We start from the raw sequence: 7121 nt of genomic DNA, 5'->3' as shown, positions 1-7121 counted from the left end.
ATCCCCGCCCCTTCCGGCGCTTCGGCCAATCAGCGCGGCCCTCGGTGTCGTAACGTCCGCCGGCGAGAGGGGCTGTGTGAGAGAAGTGTGGTGGTGACGTCACGCGGCGCTCCAGGAACCGTTGGGGTCATTGGCGGCGGCGGCTCTGTGCGCCGTGGTCCGTGTGATGGGGGGGCGCCTTTCGCAACCGGAGGAGTTGCTGCCAAGGTGCTGGGGAAGAATGCATGGGGTCTGCACAGAGCTGGCTGTGGGACTTCTTAGGAGAGACCCCGAGAGGGGAGGTTCAGGTTGGATATGAGGAAAAGATTCTTCACCAGAGTGTGGCGGAACAGGCTTCCCAAGCACCACGCTGCTAGAATTCAACTGTCCGGACAGTGCTCTTAGACATACGGTCTGCTTTTTGAGTGGTCGTGTGTGGGACAGGATTTGGATTCGATGATCCTTAGGAGTGCCTTCCAACTTTTGATATTCTATGATTACATGGCAAACAGAAAATAGGAGTTTTGACGATATGAAGGGACAGCTGTGGAAAAACACAACTGTTAAAGAATAAAAGGGTTATATGAAAATGTTCAGCTGGCTGGTACCCTTGTTTTTGCCTGATCAGTGGAGTCCGTCCTGTCTTATTAAAACTGCTTCTGCCTTTCCTGGGTGGAGGGGCTCACAGTGTGCTGTGGTACTTGCAGTATGAGTGAGCGAGGTGTGATCACTGACAGACATCAACCTGAACGCAGTACTGGGTGGGTGAAGTGTGCTGGGAACAAGACGGAGAGGGGCTGCGAAGAGCCAGTCCTGGATGTGAGTGTCCATGTGTCCTTCGTGTTCTGAAGACCTTCATTTTATAAATCTCTCTGTGGATTGATCTTAGATATACTTTATCTGACCTCAACCAGAATCAAGAGTCCTAATCAAAACTTACCAGAAAAGCTAATGATGTGAAAATAATAAGACATACACTGAAAACTCCAAGGCCCCTTTCATTTACAGAAGTCATTTACAAGAGGGGAGTCAACTCTTCACAAGGGTAGATAATAGGGAAACGGTTTTAAGTTGAAGGAAGGAAGATTTAGGTTGGATGTCAGGGAGAAGCTCTTTACTATGAGAATGGTGAGGTGCTGGAACAGGCTGCCCAGAGAGGTTGTGGGTGCACCGTCCCTGGAGGTGTTCAAGGCCAGGTTGGATGGGGCACTGGGCAGCCTGGTCTAATATCAAATGGGGAGGTTGGTGGCCCTGCCTGATGTGAGGGAGTTGGAACTTCATGATCCTTGAGGTCCCTTCCAGCCTGAGCCATTCTGTGAAGTCTTTGTAGACTTAGTCTAATTTACCTCTTAACCTTTCCTTTCTGTCCAAAATGCACATTTTCAAAGGTGTGGAGCATTTTCAGAATGTTGTACTACATTTTGTTGCATGACAAAGCTTCTTGCTTCATTTGTTATCACTTCTCCTGAACACTGCATCACAGGTTCTTGTTTTATCCTACTTGCAGCACCGAGCCATTAGTCTGAGTCAGTATACTTCAGAATAAAGTATACTAAAATCCTCAATGCCAGGAAACATACATTTAATTATGATAACCCTTATATAGTTTTAAATGCTGTTATTTTGGAACAAAGGTGGGAGAGATGGGTTTTGTTACTCTTGATACTCATTTAATCAGCAAAAATACTTCTCTACCTCATTAAATTATTTCAGTGCTAATAATTATTCAGTATGGAGTGATGGAAAAATCAAAGTAACAGAGCCTTGAATTTCAGTTAAAAGAATGTTACTGAAGTTATCCACTATATATAGTGGAGATATATATATATATAAATATATATATATATAATATATATATATAATATATATATATATTTATATATATATAAAATATATAGCAGAGTTCTCATGTAATGCTGTCAAAAATAACAGACCTTGGAAAATCACCTCTTTCTAGAAATTACTGACAGTAACTTTCCATTGAGTGAAGGATTCTACATATGATTATGCCAAGATTATGAAAGGATGATATCCTACAGAAATTTCACAGATTTATAGGTATTGTGTAGGGAATTGATCAGAAGTAATTAGAAGCAGGCAGTAAATTTGTGAGAGAAAAGTAATGATGGTTAGGTTGGTCTGCAGTAAAAAATAGTTACAGCTCTGCAGCTCTGCAGTTGTATTTGGTCCCTGCAGTGAGTGCAGACAATTTGGGCTTTGCAGAGAAAGTGACACCTATGTGTCTGGATGTTGTTGTGTTCAGAGGCTCAGATTCCTTATGGGACTCTGTTCAGGGCTAAAGGGAGAGCCACCTGGTATTGAAATTGAGAAAGTGTGAGAGAAAATGGGTGGAATTTCCTGGCACTTCGCTGTCAGTTGGGTATTATCCAACATTTTGCCTTTCCCGATTTGGCTTACTTGATTCTGTTTTATAGATTGCTTCTGCTTCATTTGCAAATAGGTGCATTCTGTAGATAGAGTGAGAGGGGAATGAGAAGTAAGTGAAAGGCTGTATTTCACATGTTGTATTATTAACATCTTAACTCATTTCATTTCTAAAGCTCACACTGTGTGCTGTGAATACTAGACATCTTAACAGCTTGTTAAGCTAATATGTATGTGCGAGAACAGAACTTGCATTATTCTTAGCTAATATGGCACAATTTAAATATAAATATATGAAGGTATTCAATATCATGCATTTAGGGGAGTCTCGTCCCTTTTGCTGAGGCAAATTCATGTACAGAAAAGAAATTTGTAGCTATTTTTTGCCCTGGCTGAATAAGTCAAATAAGAGTTGAAGTGAGATGGCTGACTACATTGTCACCAATGATTCAATGCCCAGCCCACTGGAGCATTTGCATTGTTCAGTATCAAACCACCTTTACTACAATGCATGAATGATCCCATTAGCAGGAGAAAAAAAAAAAAAAAAAAAAAAGAAGAATTAAAAAAAGAAGAAAAGATGACCTGGCATGCTAGATAGTGGTGAGAGCAGTCCCAATGCAAATTCTTGTTACATTTTGACTTTATCATCAGGGTAAGGCATTTAAAGCAATTAAGCAAATTCATGGTGTTTCAATGCTTGAATGAATTTAAGTGGTCTTTACAGATTACATTTTATCTAAATGAAGATTATTCGGGAAAGATAGTCAGAATGAGTCCCTGAATTACTAGTCAGGTGCCAATCTCTGTGGTGTGCTCAATGACTGAGACTTTGCACTGCTTTTTGTGAAGTTATTCCTGGGATGCAGTTTTTGCTTAGGTAACACCATTTCTGTGGAGACCCTTTGGAAACTTTACTTAATTTAGAAGTCATAATTTACATGTTTATTCCTTAGTGTCTGGGTGCTAGGGACAAATAGCTTTGAAACTCTACACGCTGCTAAAAAAGGTCTTGGAAATAATATTTTCTTGTTTTGCTGATTTGTTGAATACATGATCTTAGATTCAATTGTATGAGTGAGACTGAATCTAGTGCTGTCACCAACCTCAGCTTTCAAACCAAAGGAGAATAATTTATTGCTGTTTAAAATGTAAAAACCAAGAGGTTAGTAGATCTTATCTGATTTTAGTAGCTGTTTTGACAGGCTGTGCTTCTGAGCATGTACAAAGTAAGTAAATAGTTTGCCCTGATCAGATTTATCACAATGAATGTCAAAATAATTTGTAACAATACTCTTCTTCCAATTGTAAAATTACAGTTTTATTCATTCAGAATTCTGAATACATTTCTGACAATCCTTATTTCTGCAGAAGTTATGATTAAAAACTCTAAGAAGACATGCTGATTATCCAAAGTTCCTTTTCAGTTTTAACTGTGGGGAAATGCTAAAGTGAAACATTTCTTGCAGAAAACTGAGGTAGCTGCAGACCGAAGTGTTGATGCCTCCTTTTTCTCAGTCTTTGCTAAGGGAAATATACCTATAGAAGATGTTGGAAGTGATCAAACAGGGCTTTCTTATGATGAGAAGTCAGGAAGAATTTTTTCTGTCCACTGTGCAAAATCCCCTTTAGGTTGCAGCTACATTGTAGCACATGAGAGGCATTGCACAGTTTTGATTTGCAGACCACTGTGTTAAGACAGTGCCAGGCTGTACACTTGCAGCGTGTGGGGTGTGTGTCCTTGTGTGAGTGTGTGAGGTACTTGCTCAAGTAGTCACCAGACTTCCTACTGGAAGTTAAGTCACAAAGATGAGATGTTTCTATCATGCTGCTGAAGGACTGGGCAACTGGAGACAGTGCTCCTTTCTAAGAATGGTAACTTGCTTTTCACTTGCTTTTCACTCTGTCCTACTAAATCATTAAATTGACAACATGAAAACATTACAGTTGAAAATATGGTAAATGCAAGTAGCTTCTTGAGGGGCTGAGCTAATGAGTCGATGTCTTTATGGTCTGTGCTCTGTGCTTAGATTCATATATGCTTAAGAACATGCAAACTGTGAAACATTCCCTGAATTTAAGGCATTCATGATGGTCATTGTGGATTATCTGGCATCTAATTAGAGTGAAGTTCACTTTGAGCTCTTTTTCTTAATGAATGCTCCAAGTTGTAATAATCTCTAAGTTGTAATAATCTCTCAAGAGGCTTTTTAACTTTAATAGTATGGATATAGATACTGTACTCATACTTCACAGTCAATAGCTCACATCTTCCCATCAAGTAGAAACAAATTGATGTGGAAGAGATTAAGAGCAACTATAAGTTGTATTTGCAAATATGCATTTGAAAAGCATAATGTAAGATAGCAAATGATAAAAACAGGTAGATTTGTGAATTAAAAATAGCAATTTCATTAATAGTTTAAATAACAGTGAGTAGAATTACTCAACCTGATTTTTTTTTCAGAAGAAATATTTAAATGATAATTTCATAGAGATTAGCAGTGTATTGTCACTGTGCAGATTTATGGTGTGACAAGCATGCTAATATCTGTAGAAAATGTGAGGATGAAAAGTGAGAAATACTAAATCATGCTTATTTTTATAATTTTAAAATTTATTCCTGTTGGCAATGTTCATGATTGGCTTGTCCTTATTTTCTACAGTAAAATATGATATGCTTTGTAGTTGTTAATAGTTCAATATGATTAAATGCTTTTTAGGTTTTTTAGGATGAATGTATTTGAAGGCATGTTGGTGATTAGCAAATATTTTTGTCTCTCTGACCCTGCTCCTTGTGGTCTTGTCTTCATTAGGAAGAAAAAATATGTGTTTAACTCCATCTCGGTATACCTGTAGCAATTAATACCAGCTAAAATCCTCATTAAGACAAAGTCATAAAGTCTTCTGATGAATGAGCCACCATGAGTAAATAATGCAGTTATATATATTTTTGTAGGGGTATGTAGCCTTCTTGTTTGTGCTTTTTTTTCCAAAAAGCCCAAAGGAACAAATTATGTAAAAGATTTTGTAAATGATTCAAGATTGAATCATTTAGGTTCTCTGATTAAACCTTCCATTAATGTGGGTCCTCAGGCTTCATTGGCTCATAGTGATCAGCACTGTCATGCTCGGAAGGAGGGTTTTATTAACACATGGTTATTAAAATATGAAGAATGTTAGTGTGGCTAAGGCAGCTCTTGTTTTCATAGCATCGACTTATTTTAGTTGGATTTCAGATCAACCAGTGCTTCCTGTACAATGTCGAGTATCCAAAGATGGTGGCTTTGGGAGAACAGAGTAGAATTCAGTCCTGGTTTTAAAAGCAAGCATTGGAAGCTGCCCATTTGCCAGTTCTGTGCTGAAAGCCAGGCTTTGCTTCCCTCAGACTGTGGCCCTGCGCTGCACATTTCTGGCTGTAGGAACCAAAGTCACACGTCCTGTTACATACTCTGTGCAAATGAGGACATAGGATAGGTTCAGCCTCTTCCAAGCCCAGCTAACCCCCAGTTCAGCTGGAAAAGAGGGGCATTCATTGAGGAGAGTCTGTGTTTTCACCATGAGCTGACGAAAAGAAAGTAACTTTATGTTTTGTAACCTTGGTATCATTACACTGTGCAACTGAGGAGAAAACAGTGCTGAAATACTGAAAAGTGGCTGCTTATTTATGTGAAACTGATATGGAAATGTACTGGCTGTTTATGAATGTAATTACAATTGTGGAATCTCTGTTGCCCATAGATGCCTGCTTGTATTTCAGTGCGTGGATGAGAACCTTTAAGAACTGAAAAATGCTGTTTGAACAGCAGTTTGAGTTATTTTACTTGGGGATTTATTGGCTGTCATCTGAAAATGAGTCAGCTCTGTTAACAACCACTCTTGAATATAACCGAGAAAGTGAGCATTTTATTTGAAGAAAACTGTAGTTTAAACAGTCAAGAATGCAGGCTTTTTTCAGAAAGCTATTTTCTTTTTTGTCTGGCCTGGAAACTGACTGTATGCACCACAGACAGGTAATTAAGTTTTTTGTAGCCACTTGTCTTCCCCATTTGCTTATGCGGGCAATTGAGGCTTGTGATCCATGAGGTGCTGTGGAAGCTTTAAAAAGCACCCAACCTACTGCATACTACATACTACAATGTATTTTTTTTTTTTTGTTTTTTTGTTTTTTTTTTTTCCCATTTCAGTCTTTTATAAAGATCCAGGAGTAGATGTGGTTCCTAGAGACTAAAAACACCTGAACAGACATTACACAGTTTTTTTACATTCAACAAAAATTTGCATTGATAGAGACAGCAGAAACATAGTTTAAGCCTCTACAGTAAATAAAGGTTTAATGTGGTGATCTCTTGATAGTTTAGGTTGTTTTCTTCCCTAATGTTTATATTAGAAAAGTTTGAGATCTCCCTACTGTGTGGGAATACAAGAAAAATTGTTCAGAGCAGAAGCTGTGGAGCAAGATAAACAGCACTATGTATACATTGCAGGGGGGTACTTTTACCCTCACCTTCTGACATCTCAGTACTTTGTCTCTACCACCTGCTCTATTCCAGGTCTGCTAATACTTCTTCCCTTAGGACATAATTCATAAAATGGCCTGGATTGAAGAGGACCACAATGATCATCTAGTTTCAACCCCCCTGCTATGTGCAGGGTCACCAACCACCAGACCAAGCTGCCCAGAGCCAATCCAGCCTGGCCTTGAACCCCTCAGGGATGGGGCATCCACAACCTCCTTGGCAACCTGTTCCAGTGCG

This window comes from Meleagris gallopavo, chromosome 3, assembly GCF_905368555.1.
Source record: "Meleagris gallopavo chromosome 3, MGAL_WU_HG_1.1, whole genome shotgun sequence".
Taxonomy (NCBI): domain Eukaryota; kingdom Metazoa; phylum Chordata; class Aves; order Galliformes; family Phasianidae; genus Meleagris; species Meleagris gallopavo.
The sequence above is the reverse complement of the archived record's forward strand: the minus strand, read 5'-3'. Positions refer to the sequence as shown.